Source organism: Vulpes lagopus, chromosome 9 (assembly GCF_018345385.1).
Source record: "Vulpes lagopus strain Blue_001 chromosome 9, ASM1834538v1, whole genome shotgun sequence".
Lineage (NCBI taxonomy): Eukaryota > Metazoa > Chordata > Mammalia > Carnivora > Canidae > Vulpes > Vulpes lagopus.
In genome coordinates, this window is record NC_054832.1 from 70,473,156 (window position 1) to 70,491,526 (window position 18,371).

Here is an 18,371-nt window from a genome sequence, read left to right on the forward strand (position 1 = left end):
TCATTTACTATGTAGTTTCTCCCTCTCTTATCCTTTCTACAGAATTTAATTTTTCTGTAATTTTATTATTTTTAAATTTTGATTGCACTATAGCAAAATTTAATTCTTGCTCCATCATTTATTAAAAATCTGCTTATGGAGTACCTGGGTGGCTCAGTCAGTTAAACATCAGACTCCTGGTTTCAGCTCAGGTCATGATCTCACAGGGTCCTGAGACTGCACTCGGCATTAGGCTCTGCAATCAACAGAGAGTCTGATGGAATTCTCTCTTTCCCTCTCTCTCTGCCCTTTCTCCCACTCACTCACACACACACACACACTCTCTCTCTCTCTCATAAATAAGTAAACATAGCTTTAGAAAATTAACTTTAAAAAATATTTTTGCTCATATATATATTATACAGATGCACTCTTTTTTTGATTATACAAGAGGTTTTCTAAACATTACTCTCTCTCTCTCCCTCTTCCCTATTTCCTTTCTCCCTCCCCTACTTCTCTCTCTTTCTCAATCTTTTTCTCTCTCACACACATGCATGCACACACACACACACACACACACACAATATAAAACTTGAACTTCTCTGCATGCCATTATGTGTTCCTCAAGCATGTGATTATATTGGCTTCACAGCATTTAATCATAGAAATGTAGATAATTTAGCTAATTTCTATTTTCAGACATTAAGATTTCACAAATCTTACTGTTTTTACAGTTCTAAACAATGCCACAACTAATATCCTTGTATAAGAAAATCTTTGTATCTTTGATTATTTCCTTAGAATAGATTCTTGGATGTGTTATTATCCTGACAAAGGGTATGAACTCTTTTAGGGCTCTTGATGGATTTTGCCAAATTGCTTTCTAGAAAGGTTGTAGCAATTTGCAATTCACTGCAGTATGTGATAGGTGAAAAGTGCTGTCTGTTCGGTGATTTAATGTGCGCTTCCTGATTACTCATGAGGTTAGACACTAACTGGATGTACTATATGTTTAACCAATTCCCTTGTAAGCATATCAGGTGATTTTAATTATCCTGTTTGAAGCTTTGTTCTTTACTCAAAATATTGGTGAATCTTCCTCTAAGCATAACACTGTGTTAGAACTAAGGATTAGCTCAACAGCCCAACATACTTCAATACCCATGGAATAACTGGCATACAAGGGAACAATTATGTAATGATGCAAGGAAATGTAGCGGCAAATGAAGGCTTCTGCTCAGCAAACCCACTGCTGTATAAAAGCAAAGATCCTTATTTCACTGTTTTGAATAATCAAAATGAGGCTTAATATAATTTCATGCTTTCTATTGAGAAGGAAAATACCATATTGAAATCTGACTTTAAATGATTTTTAATTTGGCTATTTTACAGCTAATATTGTTCTTCCACCCCAGGGGTATTTTGAAACCATTCAACATGTCTATTTTCTGTACCAACATCTTGCTCAAACCCACTGCTTGTTTCCATTATCTCTGGGAAGAGATCTGCTAATTGTCACCTAAAGGAATTCTGAGATATTATTTAACAAACTATTACAATTTAATATAATGATACTAAAACCATTGGCTTTTCTCTTAGTTTTATAAATCACATTCTTATGAAATTAACTCTTTCCTTCTAAAAATATTATTTTCACGTGAAACATCCCTTGGAACAGTCATTTGTCTTGTTCTTATATTATTATCCATAACAATTTCTCATCTTAATAAGGGCCACTCATGTGGATATCTCAATGAAATTCTGTGAAACCTCCACGAAGATGTTTTTTTTTAAATCCCAGATAAAAAAGCTTTACATCTCTTCATTCCCTTGATATCCAGAGACAGAGGGTCAGTTGACCATGGATGCTGCGGGCGAGAATAAAAACATGTGTATGCATCTCATTTGCACCAGGGGACAAAAGGGAAATATATATTTTTTCCATTTGAAATAATACAACTAGGTAAAATCTAATGCAGGGGAAAAGTAGACTGTGTATCAAGCAGCTCTTTTATTGAGAGAATAATTTTTATTATGAAAATTTTTACACTATTTTCTAGGTGCATGGGCTTCATGAAGGGTCTCTTAGCATTGTAGGTTGCCAGAACTAAGAAGTGTTTTGTACAATCTACGTTGCTGCAGGCCTAATCCTGGTAGATGAGATGGGCTATTGAGGACATCATTTTGGAAATTTTAAAGAAAGATGTATCTTTATTGAAAAGGGGAGAGAGGGGTGCCTGGGTGGCTCAATTGAATAAGTGTCTGACTCTTAATTTTGGCTCAGGTCATGATCTCAGAGTCGTGAGATTGAGCCCCATGTTGGGCTCTGTGCTAGGTGTGGAACCTGCCAAAGATTCTCTCTCTCCCTCTCCCTCTGGCCCTCCCCCTCTCAAATAAATAAATCTTTTTTACAAAAAAGAAAAAAAAAGAGAAGAAAGAGAGGGAGGGAAAGAAAGAAAGAAGGGAGAAATCACAGAGTGGCGAGGCAATGAACTGTTTTCAACTAGGTTTTTCTGTCCATCTGTAGTCAGCTTTGCTGATCTTGACTGGTCTCCTCCAGCATGCTAGCTTGAGCTTGCTCTCATGGTAAGAGCACAGCTCAAGAGGAAGAAGGAGGAGGAGGAGGAGGAGGAGGAGGAGGAGGAGGAGGATAGGTATATGCAAACCTCTCAAGTCCTAAGCTTGAAACTAGCATGCTGGAGTCTCTGCCGTTTTCTAGTGTCCAAGCAAATTCCATTATTCATCCAGACTTAAGAAATAGGGAGAGGGACTCCACCTCCTGATGGGAAAACTTGCAAAGTTGTGTTTCAAAGGGGATGGATAACAGAAAAATAAAGAATTAGGGCCATTTTTGAAATTCATCTACCAAAATGATAACAATTGTCTACTATAAAGTTGCATACATTATACCTACCAATTTTACCTTAAGTTTATCATCTCCTACAATGTAATTTTAATAATAATAAATTATGCTATATTTACCTCCAAGTCTATTACATAAATAACTTTATTGATAAGGATCTTCTGGGTCATATATACAGCTAGATCATTCCCTTAATTTCTATATAAGGTTTAATAAATCAATGCATCATTACTTCAGCATTTCCCTATTGATGAAAATGGCCAAGGCTTGGAGTGTCTTATTTCCTTCCACTGATACTCCTTTGGCCAAAACTCTGTCATATAGCCTCGATCAAAGTACAAGGGAAGCTGGGAAATGTAGTTTTCTTATGTGCTCGGGACTAGGAACAATGCTGATGAACATTTACTTAGCTTGTGTTTCTGATGATATATTTTTCTGTATGTGATTTTTCTATTATTATTTGAAAATGCTGTAAGATTCAAAAGGGAACAAATCTTGCATAATGCCAGATCTTTTAAAATTGTAAAAATAAGCAAATGCTCCCTTCCTATCCCATCCCAACCTTAGAGGTAAACAGTGTTAACAATTTAGAGCTTATCCTAGTTTGTTTGTGAAACACACATCTATTTGTCAAGTATCTATCTGTTTATCTATGTCAGTTACACATATACATGTTAGGGGCAGTGTTGTGTTCCTCCCCCCCTCCAAATTCATATGTTGAAATCCTAAAGCAGTCTCAAAATGTGGCTGTTTTTGGAGATAGAGTCCTATGTCTATCTCCAATTAAAGTGAAATGAGGTCATTCGAGTAGGCCCTAATGCAATATGATTGGCGCCCTTATGAGGAGGAGAATTTGGCCAAAGACATGCACAGAAGGAATGCCACGTGCAGACACAGGGAGAAGGAGGCATTTATAAGCCAAGGAGAGAGGCCGCAGAAGAAGCCAATCCTGCTGACACCTTGATTTCAGATTCTTAGTCTCCAGAACTGGGAGAAAATAAACTTCTGCTGTTTAAGCCCTCCAGGCTGTGGTACTTTGTTATGGCAGCCCTAGGAGACAAATACACTCTACATAATTGCACATAAATTATATGCTTTCAAACTCCTTCACATTCCCCATTGTACATAAACCTCCCCCCATTCCACTTTTTTTTTTTTTGGCTGCAAATAAATCTTTTTAAGTTTTTGCCTATATTTTTTTTAAAAGCAGTGATTTTTCATTTACATTTTCTCAGTTTCAAGTGAAGAATATAGAATTTTTTTTCACATGTTACTATTTGCTTATTTGCATTTTTCCTTCTGTAAGTTCACTATTTGTGCCATTTATCTATCTTTAAAATCATCTTGTTCCCTTTATTTCTAATGTGAAGGAATCTGCGTGTTATGGATAACGACACTCTGTTGTGTAAGTTGCAAAGATTTTTCTCCCGAGCTATCATTTGTATTTTGACTTGGTTTATGGGAACACTTTGATTTATAGATGCTTTAAATTTTTCTCTTTCTTTGTGAGCTTCCATTCACTATGCTGATTGTTGCAGGATAGAGCATGATAAGCAAGTCAGAATCTCTTGTCCTCAGGAAGATTATAGTCTCTTGGTTAGTTGAGGCAGGTACATAAACATGCAGAATACAAGCAGCATATGAAGACATCATGAAAGAACAAAGACTCAAGCTGGGACAAGAAGGAGAAGAAAGAGTTTACAAAGAGAGCATTCATGGAGCATCTTGAAACATGAGGTGAACCAAAAAAGCATGTCTACCTAGTCCATGAGACCTGTTTATGAAAGCCTCCCGCCCACAGTTTCTGAAATAGCAATCTTACAAGTATTCCTTTCTTTGTTTGACTGTTGATGTTTAAGAGTAGCAGGTGGGGGTGAGGTGTGGAAATAGTAGGCAAGAGAGAGATGGAAAGAAAATTAATCTTTCCTTAAGGCTCCGAGGAAAAGCTCAGAGCAGAGCAGGTTCAGCAAGGTGGCAGGGCCCCTGACATCTGGGCTGGCATCTGGGCTCCATCTCCTCCCCAGGCAAGTGATGAACTGTCAGCTGTTGCCAATTCTTTTTTTTTAATTAATTAATTAATTAATTTATTTATTTATTTATTTATTCATGAGAGACACACACAGAGAGAAGCAGAAACATTGGCAGAGGGAGAAGCAGGCTCCGTGCAGGGAGCCCGATGTGGAACTTGATCCCAGGAACCCAGGATCACGCCCTGGGCTGAAGGCAGACACCCAACCACTGAGCCTCCTGGGTGTCCCTCACCAATTCAGAATGACACCCTGGGCCTTGTGGCACAGCTCAGGACCAGCCAGGGTATTAAGTGTTCACATGTCCATGTGCTCTGAAGACACCGAGAGTCATATTTGGCCATGCCTATGAGAAAGCAGCTTCCCATATTGAGGAGGGTGCGTGTGCAGAGGCGCCCTACCTGTGCAGGAATCCTGGCTAGCACTTTCCTACGCTGGGGCTTCCCTACTTGGTGACTTTACCTCTCTTCTCTGATGAATTGAGATTAATAATACAGCCTACCTCGTGGGGTAAGAAGTTAAGTGGGATAATATATATAAGGAGTTTCAATCAGTGCCTATGCTAAGGGCTCAATATACACCAGAACTATTATCTTACAAACTTTGTCAATCTCCCCACCAAAAAGTGTATTTGTATTTTTATTAGCATCCTTGTTGTACAGATAGGGAAATAGAGTGTCAAAAGACGGACCTGCCCCCCCCGCCCCGAAGCTTGGCCGATAGCACAACTTGTGTGTAGATCAAGGATGGCAGATCCCAGAACAAGGGTTCATAATCCCCACACTGTGGTCTCCCCCACCAGAAAGCACATACCAGCCAAGATGTCTAGAAGCATTTTTTTCTACTCCCTTGGCAGAAATTGTTGCTTGCATTGGGGTAGTTTCAAGGTAAGGAGAGCAAAGCCAAACAGCGTCATCTAAAGAAGAAGGGGCAAAAGAACTTTTCTCTAGTATATTCCTCCAGGCTCATTTAATTATCCAGATAAACGAAACCTTAGACCTACCTTTATTTGGGGCCCATAGACCAAATCTAAGGGCAAACTTCCTTGCTGAAGTTGTCTCGATGTGATCTTTCTTGGCCTGCAGCAGGAGACCAACATTCCTCCAAATGGCCACGGAGCAAGCACTGATGCCCGTTGGAACTGGACCCCTCAGAAGGCAGCCAACAAAGAAGCAGCCAACAAGGTCGACAGTTTTCCTCTCTGTACAATTCTTTTCCTGTCTGATCACTTGGCAATGGGAATCATTTAATCTGATTTGTAGTCTCTACATCCTGCCAGGACCTCACATTCTCAAAATATTTTAGAAAGGAAATTTAAAACACTGCCTATAAAGTAGAATACCTACTTAAGATATTCTTAAAAAAGAAAAAAAGGTTGTATTTATTTATTTGACAGAGAGCAAAAGAGAGAACAAGCAGGAGGAGGGGCAGAGGGAGAGGGAGAAGCAGACTCCTCACTGAGGAGGGAGTGCAACATGGGGGTTGATCCAAGGACCCTGGGATCGTGACCTGGACCCTGGGATCATGACCTGGACCCTGGGATCATGACCTGAGACAAAGGCAGACGCTTAACTGACTGAGCCACCCAGGCACCCCTACTTAAGATATTCTTAACAGAAGAGCTGCTGTACTAAAAGGGAGTTCTCAGCCAAGATGGTGGAGAGCTGCACATGGCCTTGAAACTCCCATGGCAAGAGTCAACTCAACTTCAAAGAAGGAAGAATCGTAGGCAGCTCAGGAGACTTTGACACAGCCATCAAGAGACATTGCAGAAAGAGACTATCTGCCATTCCCATTCTCCTTCCAAAAAAAAAAAAAAAAAGCCCAGCTATGAAGGAAAAAGATTTCAAATGTATCCCCAAATGCAGAAGGACATTCAATGCCGCGCCATCGCTTCAGCCAACTCTTCCTCACATTCTAAAATTGAATACAACAGGGCTTTCAATTAGAACAAGTGGTTACTTTATGTGGGGACATTTTAAGTTAGTGTTATTTTTTAGACTCCCTTGTTGGATTTTCAAGTCCCAACACTGAGATGAAAAAGATATTTTGCAGTTCCTTTACTTCTTCCAACTTCTTGAAGCCCAAAGATCCTGAATAAACCACTGAGCATGAAGCCAGGTCTATTACAAATGCCACATCCTTGGCTTTAAACACACCTTTGCCACCTTGGAGCCGTTGTTCAGTGCTCAGGAGTCTAGGTCTTCAAATCAGGGCTGCTCTGTCCAACAGTGTACAGTAAATGTCATTACATCTATGTGTCTCCACATCTGCATCTATAGATCCTGAAAAAAAAATTCAGATGGACAACAGATGATGAAATCATAATATATTTATTAAAGGAATGCTCTTAATAGGCATGTTTCCACTCTTTCAAACTAATGTCATAGAAAGAATAAAATCTGTCCCCTCGCCCCCAAACACACACACACACTGTTAAGGAGAAATTTTCAGTCTTACTAGGACAATTTTTAGGTTTTAGTAATTAGAGCTGAACTATACAACTGGACCAATAGCCTTGCAGTGCATACTCTGTTTACTGGAGAGGCAACAAAAGACTGAGACGTAAAGTGCAGGAAACTGCCCTGTTCAAATCCTGGCTCTGCCGCTTCCTGTGATTATGAACTTGTTAGAATTATTTTGTCAACACACAGTGAAGAGAAAGCTGTTTAGATTTATTTGAACTCAATTCAACTAAACAAATAATTACCGAGTGCTTGTTATGTTTCAGAAATTGTGCTTGGCATGGCAAAGCCTCAGAGATGAACAGGCCATGGTAGTACTGCCCCAACAGCTTATTGAGAAGGGAGGATAAGAGGATAATGTATATATAATTGTAGCACGAGGTAAAATGTGAGAAGTCCCATGAAAGAATCACCAATAATTGTTTGGGGAAGGAGAGCGGAGAAAGCCCAGATCGGGCAGGAAGGAGCAGGAGCAGTTTCAGGAAGAAAGAGGGTAGTGATGGTGGCAGGAGGAAGTAGAAGGCAGAGCAGGGCGTTGCCTAGGAACAAACACATAGACGCTAGAAAAAGGGCGTGCTCAAAGAATATGAAGTCATCTGCTCTGGTAGATACACAAACATTGAGAGAAATAAGACTAGAAATCAAAGCAGGATCTGGAATGCTGGGTGTGGAGTCCTTACTTAACTCCAAAAGCAATAAAAGCAGCAACATTCGCTGATATGCACCAAGTGCCTCTGGAAGCTTCCAGAAAGAGATGAAATACTGGCTTAAACTCTAGATGCAAAGATACTAAATCAATAGGAAGCAACATTATGAGTTTTCTTGTGTGAAAATAGCAGATTAAACTTTGAATGGAAATTTATAAATTAATTTACAATTTTTAAGAATGTGTTGGAACTTTATCACATTTTACCAAGAGGCAGCCTCTCTGAAAGGCCTTTTTTGCAGGAATTGAAATAATTAAATTGAAGATTCAGTGTACCTTTTCAATCATTTTATTAAAAAACTCATTTTGGTTTTCTCTCAGGGAGAGATAAACCACTGCTTAAGGAAGTGGCTAAATCTTTTTTTAAAAAACTACTGTATTCACCATAAAATATATGACACTCTTCCCGAATACCATCTAATAGAAGCTGGTCACATCAAAATCAGAAAAAATTTGCCCTTTCAAAACGAGCTTTTTGTACTCGTCTTTAAACCAGATGTTACAAGTACAAAGGTGATTGAGATATAATCTAGAATAGGAGAAGAAGAGCTTATAAACAAATCATTACAGCACAGTAATGAAGGAATACACAGTGTGCCTGTGGTGGGGAAGGAGGGCTTAGCACAGCTTTACTGAATATTTGATTTGAGTCTTGAACGTAACAGGAGCTACATGTGCTTATGGGGTAGTGAGCATGTTCTTTCTAGACTGAGGGAACAGTAGGTGCAAACGCTTGAAATTAAGACAAGCACAAGTAGCTAATTGCTGGAGAGCAAATGGTTTGATGTGTCTGGGTATCAGAAAAGCTGCGGGTGGTGTTCAAGCAGGGGCAATGGTGTGCTCCTAGTCTGCTAGGTTGACAGCATGGTGGGTGTGTAGATGCTGAATTGTAGGTAAGGAGGATGCGTAAGAGATCCGGTAAGAGCAATAGTCCAGATGAGAAATGACAAAGGATGAGAACTACTGTTAACCATGGGATTGAGTATAACTGAGATATGTATTCCAGGAGAAAGCTATTTATATGTGCATGCATTTATCAAGATTTATGTGTATATTCTTTTAAAGATTTTATTTATTTGTCTGAGAGAGAAAAATAGCAAGAGGGAGCATGAGCTGAGGGTGGGAGAGGGATAAGGGAGAAGGAGAGGGAGAGGGAGAAGCAGACTGAGGGAGAGGAAGAAGCAGACTCCGCACTGAGCATGGAGCCTGATGCAGGGCTCGGTCCCAAGACACTGGGGTCATGACCTGAGCTGAAGGCAGACACTGAACTGAGTGAGCCACCCAGGTGCCCTGAGACTTATGTATTATGAGTTTGGGTGACTGATACATCCAGATAGAGCTGGTAGAGAGTTGGAAATGGACACCTGGGAGTGAGAAAATAGGAAAGGGACCTGTATTTGACAGAAATTAGAAGAAAAGTTGTATTAGGAGCTATGGAAGGAGATAATCATCCAGAAGAGGGTGTAGCAAATCATTTATGGGCTTGGAATCCAGCACTGTGTCTGGCAGATAGTGAGCACTCAAGTAGTATTTGTTGCATGGATGATGGATTGAATGAGAAATGAATATCTACCATTCCCTTCTGGAACATTCATTCCCTGGAATGTAGGACTCCTCCATGTTCCCTTGGTTTCTCTTATGTCTCTGTTTCTTATCATGCTGCTTTGTCTACCTGTTTGTTCTCTTCATACGGATGTTCCCCCCTTAGTCTATCCACAAAGACAAAAGGCAGGATCCCTTCACTTAAAGACTTCACAATCTACCAAGGAGCCAATTTTTCAAGCCTCAAGAAAGTCAAGAAATGTGAGAAATAAAGTGTCCAGTGAAATGGACAAATGCACATTCAATGGGAGTCTTGGAATTGTTTCAGTAAAAAATATTTCAGAAACATAAATCCAGGTTGCTGTGGGTTGAAGAATAAATGAAAAGGTGAAGAAGAAGAGATAGGGAATCATTTTAAGTTTAGTAACAATAGGGTGGAAAGAGATAAAGCTGTATCTGGAAGTGGGGGCAATGTCAAAAGTTGTTTTGTTTAGAGAAAAGGGGTTCAGGACATGGAAAAAGTTGACCAAGAACCCAACAAAACCTAACAAATATTGTCTTTGACCTCAAGGAGCTAATTATTTATTATAGAAAACAGACACGTAAATTTACTGGGAAGGTAGAGTGTAATAGATATTATGACCAGCCTGGAATGTGCCAGCTGGAGAGTCTGCAATGCCATCCTGAAGAGAATATGACCCAATGCCTGATCTGAATCTAAAAGAGATATAGAAGCTCTGCCTGCAGATACCAAGGAGACGGGGATGCTGGGTAGAGAGAATAGTGGGAACAAAGCAGACGAATATTAAAAACATAAGGATCACAAGTCATTTGTCATTTTCTCTCAGCCTGTGGAATGCATTTTCATTTCATTAGCAATTTCTTCTGAAATGCAAGATTTTAATTTTTCTAAAATTCAATCTATCAAATTGCATCTTGTGTCCTAAAAGAAGCTTTGTGTAATTCAAGTCATGATTATATCCTATATTTTCTTGTATTATTTTTATAGTTTTAGTGGTTAAAATTCAGGTCTATGCTCTGTTTAGAGTTAACTTCTGTATATGATGTGAAATAAGAGTCTTTTTCTGCATTAGGGTATCTAATGGTTCCAGCAGAATTTGTTGAAAAATAATCATTTTCCCATTGAATTACCTTGTCACTTTTGTTGAAAACCAATTAACTATGTATTTATGGATCTATTTCCAGACTTCTGTTTTGTTCAATTGATTTATATGCCTATTCTTATGCCAATATCATGTGGTCTTCACTATTGTAGCTTTACCGTCTTAAAATTAAGTGGTATGATTTTTTCCAACTGTATTCTTACCCAAAATTGTTTTGGTCCTGTGAATTTCCATAAAAATGTTAAAGTAAGCCTCTTACTTTCAACAACAACAAAAAAGCCTAAAAATTTTATTGGGATTTCACTGAATCTATAGATTATTTCAAGCAAAATGATACCTTAATAATATTAAGGCCTTTGTACCCTGAACATGGTATAGCTTTCTATTTCTTTAGGGCTGCTTTAATGTCACTCAGCACTGTTTTTGCAATTTTTAGTGCACAGGTTTTATATATTTTGTGGGATTTATGCCTAAGAATTTCATATTTTTGATGTTATTATAAATAACTTTTTAAATGTCCCACTGTTGGGGTACCTGGGTGGCTCAGTTGGCTAAGCGTCTGACTTCAGTCAGGTCGTGATCTCAGGATCCTGGGATGGAGCCCTATATTGGCTCTCCACTCACCAGGGACTCTGCTTGTCCCTCTCTCTCTGCCTGCCCCCATGCTCTGTCTCTTTCTCAAATAAATAAATAAAACCTTTCTTAAAAATGTCCAATTGTTTGCTGGTTGCATAGAGAAATAGAATTTCTTTCATCTGACCTGGTATCCTACAACCTTTCTAAACTTACTTACTACTTTTTTTATAGACTCTGATAAAGGACTTATATCCAGACTAGATAAAGAACGTATAAACTCAGTAGTAAGTGGACAAACAACCTGATCTTACAAAGGCAAAAGCTTTCAGCAGACTCTTATCAAAGAAGATATACTAGTGGCAAATGTATGAAAAGATCATTAGTCATTAGCAAAATATAAATTTAAAAAATTTATATATAATTACGAACTACTGGAATGAGTAACCTTAAAAAGAGTGACAATGCAGGATTCCTGGGTGGCTCAGCAGTTGAGCGTCTGCCTTTGACTCAGGGTGTGATCTCCCGGGGTTCCAAGATCGAGTCCCATACGGGGTTCCTTGCAGGAAGCCTGCTTCTCCCTCTGCCTATGTCTCTGCTTCTCTCTGTGTGTCTCTCACGAATAAATAAATAAAATCTTTAGAAAAAAAAAAAAAAAAGATTGACAACGCCAAGTGTTGACAGGGATTTGGGGCACTCAAACCTTTTATACCTTATTAGTAGGAATGAAATAGGGTACAATCACTTCTGAAATCAGTTTGGCAATTTCTTATAAATCGAAATATGCATTTGGTATGCAAACTAACTTTCACATTCCTAGATATCTACCCAAAGAAAATAAAAACATACATTTATACGAGTATCTGTACTTGGAGTTTTGTAGCAGCTCTATTCATTGTAGTTAAAACTAGAAGGAAGCCACATGTCCATCGTGTGGGTAAACAAAACTGTCACATTCACAATGGAATTATTCACTTAGTAATAAAAAGAAGCAAGATACTAATAGACTTAACAATGTGGATGAATTTAATACACATTATGCTCAGAGAAAGACATCAGACATAAAAGACCCCATAGTCAAAGATTCCATTTGTATATTTTGGAAAAATAAAACTACTGTGACAAAAATCAGGTCAAGGGTCTCTGGGGCCTGGGGGTTGGGGGAAAGAACTGACTACAAAGGGCCACAAGAGAACTTTCTGAACTGATGGAGATGTTCTGTATGTGATTGTGGTAGTGGTTCTCATCAAAGTCATCAAATTATGAATTTCAGTTGGGTGGATTTTATCATAGATAAATTGTTCCTTGATGGATTGTTTCAAAAGAAATCTGGTGAGTTAAGTTACTAAGAGTGCTTCATTATCTGAGACCCTATGGGCAAAAATGTGTGTGTGTGTGTGTGTGTGTGTGTGTGTGTGTGTTAAATGTGTTTAGAATTATACAATCTTTGAAAGTTTATATAGTGTATAACCTATCTATTTATCTGCTTATCTGTATTACCTATGTGTATATGCACTTATATTGTATTGGGTAGCACCCCATAATCAAACATAGTTCTATTTCTGCAGCAAAATATGTGCATTTTCAGTGAGTAAATCAATACATTCTATAAAGAGCCTCTTGTCAGTTTGGATTAGATGTTGCCTCTAGATTTTGCTGCTAGATGTATAATGAAACAACTTCGACTTTTCAGAGCCTTTGGAATTTTGGAGTTGAGACTGAGGGGCTGTGGTCTTGCCCAAGCAGTTTGGTATTTGCTGTAATTTAAGATGGAGAGGTTAGGTCTGAAAGGTTAGATATTCTCAGGTTGAGAAAACATGAGGCTGGAGAGAGAGAGAGAGAGAGAGACAGAGAGAGAGACAGAGAGTGAGAGGTAGATCATAGAGGATCTCATTGTGCAGTTTAATATTTTCCTGGGTATATTTCTATATTATAGCCACTAAGAGGGCAGATTAATAACTCAGACAAAGGAGGATCTGGTCTCTCCTTTAGTAACAAACTCTTATGGTTACTTATGAAAACCTTACTGTATTGGAAATAGTACCTGAAAATCTCATTGTAGGGGCATCTGGGTGGCTCAGTGGTTGAGCATCTACCTTCAGCTCAGGTTGTGATCTCGAGGGTCCTGAGATTGAGTCCCACATTACGCTCCCTGCAAAAAGCCTGCTTCTCCTTCTGCCTATGTCTCTGCCCCTCTCTTTGTGTCTCTCACGAATAAATAAATAAAATCTTAAAAAAAAAAGGAAAATCTCATTGTCCATAAAATATTATAACACAAAGGTATCAAAGTCAAGTCCTATATCAAAGCCTTTCAAGACTCTTCCACCTACCTCTTCAAGATAAAGTTGCAGCTCTCAGATAGTTTTGGTGATCTAAACTTGATCTCTATGTCTCCTCACTGTCCCTCCATCCTTCCCCTACCCTCACCTTGGCTTCTCAAAAACTAACACCAAATACCCAATTGCTTGTCCTGGTTGTTCTCAAACTTTTCTTTGTCTTTAAAAGCCTCTTTGACTTTGTTAATACTCTTCCCTCTGATTAAATGCTATTCTCTCCATTCATTCCCTGATAAATTCTTGTTCTGGAAGTTATAAATGCATATAGAGGCCACACGGAAAACATAAATGAGTAAAGCAGCCAAGGGAGTAGGGGCGGAGGAGCAACAACAACCAGCATATATTGTTATGTAAGACACCGAATATAGAGAGGGCCTTTAATAATGGTGTCCTTAATTAAAAATGATATTTGACCATAATAATACAGCTGAGGCACATAGAGAATGCAATACTACTGTAACTCTTCCCAACCTGTCACAGTGAAGTGCAAGTGTTTACATACTATGATATCTTGAATTTTTACCAGTAGCTTCCTAAATTAACTCCTTCTGAGACCATGAAAAAATATGCCAAGTTAATTTGTCTTCTTGCAAAGAGGACTGTTTAAGGAATTGATGCTATTTGGGGCCATCAGTCCTCTTCAGAGAGATGCCATCTCTTCCCTCTAGGAGCTTCTAATCAGCATCAAATACATTAATACAGACAGGCATATTGGAGCCCCATTAGGAACAAAATGGAAACATTAAAGTAATCCATGGATAGTCAGGTAATTGCATTATGTAAAGGTCAAGCCTAAGTGGATTTGTAGTGGAAGAAGCAGTGAGTCCCTAATCAGGACAGAGATCAGGAACTGTGTGTGGAAACTGGGCAGGGCGAGGTTCAAAAATCACTTACCTAATCAGCCCTGGAAGATTTCATGGGATGAGTGGGAACTCAGTAGCAACCATCAGCCTGAGTGGGAGCTCAAGAGTCTCTTGCTGTCTTCAAAATGTTTGATTTTTGAATTAGTGAATTGAAGGCTACATATTAAAAACATACTATTATAAAGCAGGGAGGATTCCTTCTCTTTCATCTTCGGCTCTGAGATCATCCTATGAGGCCATCTTTATCAAGTGAGAGTACCTTTTCACAAAAGTAACATTCTAAGAATGTGTTAAATATTTTAACTCCAAGTTAGCTCTGAGTTTCAATGTTTAGTATTTAATTTTAAAACATAATTTTAAAATTAGTTTTAACAACATCTTAAATTTTGCTGGCAAAATCAGACATTTGCTGTTTTTCTTTGGAACCAAAGTTCTTGAAAATATTCAGGAACATGTCTAATGTAAAATAAAGCTTTTTTTTTTTTTTTTTTTTTTTTTGACTTTTTAAAGAACTGCACGAGATGCCTTGGTTCCCTATCTGGATGAACATTTTATGCCATGCTAAGTGTACGAACACAGAAATCCTTTAGATAATTAGAGCTAAGTTCAAAACCTCTGCCCACCTGACAGTACAGAAGGAAGGCATATTTCAAGAAGAGGGGTGTCACTGGGTGCTCTGGTGACCTGATAAACTTTCACTGGGTGTAGAGATTTTACAGTCAGTCCTATGGAGGGCCCGCTCTCTCCTTTGGTGATACATTCAAGATCCCTGGGGAAAATTCTTTCCCTGTGTGACTAAGTCCTCAATGCTCTAGAATTACATCCAATTTCTTATGTCGTATCCTCAGTGAAGGTGTTCTCTCTCCTTGTTTGTAAAAGAACTCTTGAGATACATAATTTGAAGATAGTACATCACCCCCTCTCTGTATGCCCCCTTCGGTTCAGGTCCTTTAATCTTTCTTAAAGGTCTTATTTTCCCAATCCTTTAATCATCTCTGTGGTGAAAAACTAAGTTCTCATCCCTTTCTATCTTACTCTGGATGAGGTACTGACTGGCCTAAGTCCTGTGGGTTCTATTTATGTTTCTACCCAAGTGATACCTTCCCTCTTTAAATTGAAGTGTTCCTGTTGACTCATCGTGTCTTTTTGAAAACCAACAATAACAAAACGCAGCTATGAACACAGTTCAAAATAAGGCACAGGGTGTACAAGAAAACCAGTATTATCTTTCCTTTGTATTACTCTGGGCCCCTTTCAGGGCCCCACTTCATGGGAAAGTGTGAGCCTGGATTGTCCATTTTCACCAAAATAGCATTTACTAAGGCAGGAATATTAACTCAGGTAAAGTGACAGGACTGTTCCTTTCATCTCATCAATTCCACACCTACTTACCTTCCAAGTGACTTTTTATAGAATATTAGTTTGCATTTAAAAAATCCATTTAATTGCATTGGAGAAACACTTCACCGCCACGCTCCAGGCCGATCCCATGTTGCAGCTGCTCCTACTTAAGGGATAATTGTGGCCTCACTCTTTTCCAAGGAACTAATTCTGATTTTGAAAGGATTTGTCCTCACAGTTTATCCTGATGAGAGAGGACTGGATTATTGCTGTGTAAAATAGCTGAAGAGTCCTATTATAGCTATTATGCCGCAAATGTTGTATATTGTTAAAGATCACAGTACTGTCCCATACTCAACGATAAGATGTACAAGCATGGCACACTTCCCATATTATGTAAAAAATACTGCATTTTATGAGTCATTTAGTACCATGTGAGGTATCTGTGGACCCTATATCATTTCCTTCAAACTTTCCTCATCATTCTGAAATCCTTTATTTTCTGGTTGAAAGACTTACAATCTAGTCATTTCTCACTAGTCTCCCCAGGAAATAAACTTCAGAACTCTGTGTTCTCCCACTGCATTATATTATGGATTGCATATCATTCTATTTTACATTTAAATTACTTTAGAAAACTATTTAAAGAAAAAAAAATAAAACCTCTGGACAACAGTAAATTCTAACCGGTAAATTGAGAAAATGTAAATGTTTCCTATCAAAACCATTGATGATATTTACAGAACCTTTTAAGACATGTAGGACTCAACGTTGGTTAAGTTGTAAGGAAGTAGAGCAGCTGGTAATCTCGTCAGGAAGGTAAACCTGTAAACACATGCATAACAAGATGGTTTATAATACACAGTGGCTCATACCAGGTGTTCAAATGAGTGGTATTTTAAAAGAATGAGGTTTTCTTCTACAAGAGAGACTGAGGTGTCAGCTATTGCTGGAAAGCTCACCCTTAAACATTAAGAGGAGGATTTAATTTTGTTATAAAATATAGCATGCTTTGATTTTAGTTGCAATATTTGGCATTTCAAAATAAATCCCTCTATAAGATCTTTCATCCTCATTGTCAATATATAGATGGCTATTATCCTTAAAAAAAAAAAAAAAAAAAAAAACCTAACTCCAAAGGCTAACGAAAAATACCCCTCAAGAAGTGCCATTTTGTTGTTGGCATTGTTGAATGATTTTTATGAGATGCTCATAAATCACGGATAGGACTGACTGTCTAGAGGATATTTTCCCTAATGCAAAACAGTCTGTGTGCAGTTTGGAGACATTGCTACAAGATTTAGGACTTATGTCCACAGTGCAAAGAATCAGTAAACATAAAACGTGGTCAATGGAAACAAGCGCAAATTTGAAAACATAACAATTATGAAACTGTAATTAAAATGAAGATGCGTGGTGTTGAGGGAACAAAATGAGATGCTAAGTGTGCTTTGTAATTAGTGGTTAGGGTTTCCAATGTAACTTGTAATACTAAATAAGAAAGTGAAATGAAATTATGTAAAGAAATCATGACTAGGTCCAGGATGTAATAGGCATTCCAGAAAGTGTGGCTATCGACTTTATTACATCAATACTAGTAAGGAAATGTTTTGTTCATGGACACACATTTTTTTTTTTTTTTTTTTTTTGGTAATGAGAATTCCTAGTTCAGACGACTAAATTGTAATTTGGGTCTCTAAGGGCAATTCGTTCCTGCTTAGCTAGAATAACTGAGTCAATCACCACACTCAGTCTCCGTAAGGGCAACGTGGATGACGGGGACCTAGAGCGGTGATCCTCTATGTCCCCCTTCTGAGAGCCAACACAAAATAACAACCTAGCCCAGAAATTCACTCATGAAAATTTTTGTGCTTTTAACATTCCTTTGTGGCATGTTATCTTTCCTCCTGGACCAGTGTTCTCAATCTTTCCTGAAATTGAAAGCCATTGGATGGACGGCTTTTAAAAACTCCTATGCCCAGGCCCTACTCTAAATGGATTGAATCAAATTCTATGGGGAGGAGTCCAGGCATGAGTATTTTTCAAAGCTTCTAGGGTGACTCCACTGACTAGGCAAAGTCAGAAATACTGCTTTAGAAGACTACAACACATCTAAAACAGAAACGATTTTGAGTAATTTGTTCTTACATGTCAACCTATACACAATACATAGCACAGAGCTTTACTCTGCTTATATGTCTTTGTTGAATAATATACAAGTGAATGGATGGACAAATAAATTAGTAAACTTAGCCATGATATACAGCTGAATGTCCTAGAAATTGAAAAATAATATAACGCCTCTCTACCATTTTTATCTCCCAAATTAATAAGATTTCCTCATTGCTTTAGCTATTCAACTTCCTCCAAGTTTTTCTTGGGAAGACTGTTCCCATTCCATATGTGATAGGCCTTGGATGGAGCACTATAAAGAGAATTTTTTTTTTTTTTCAGATCACAAACACTGAGATGATCTGCATGGTCTATTCTTAAAGTATGAGTGATTGGGGTTAAGAGTTTTTTTTTTTTTTTGAACCAACAGTTCACATTCC

General features: G+C 38.3%; 1 long non-coding RNA gene across 1 annotated transcript; it reads right to left on the reverse strand.

The window, feature by feature from the left end:
- Positions 1–1,365: 1,365 nt before the first annotated feature.
- LOC121499052 lies at positions 1,366–14,943 on the reverse strand. The gene is made up of 3 exons (XR_005989991.1): positions 14,510–14,943; positions 7,029–7,154; positions 1,366–1,847 (listed from the first exon to the last, which is right to left on the reverse strand). It is a non-coding gene; the product is annotated as an uncharacterized LOC121499052 (long non-coding RNA).
- Positions 14,944–18,371: the final 3,428 nt, after the last annotated feature.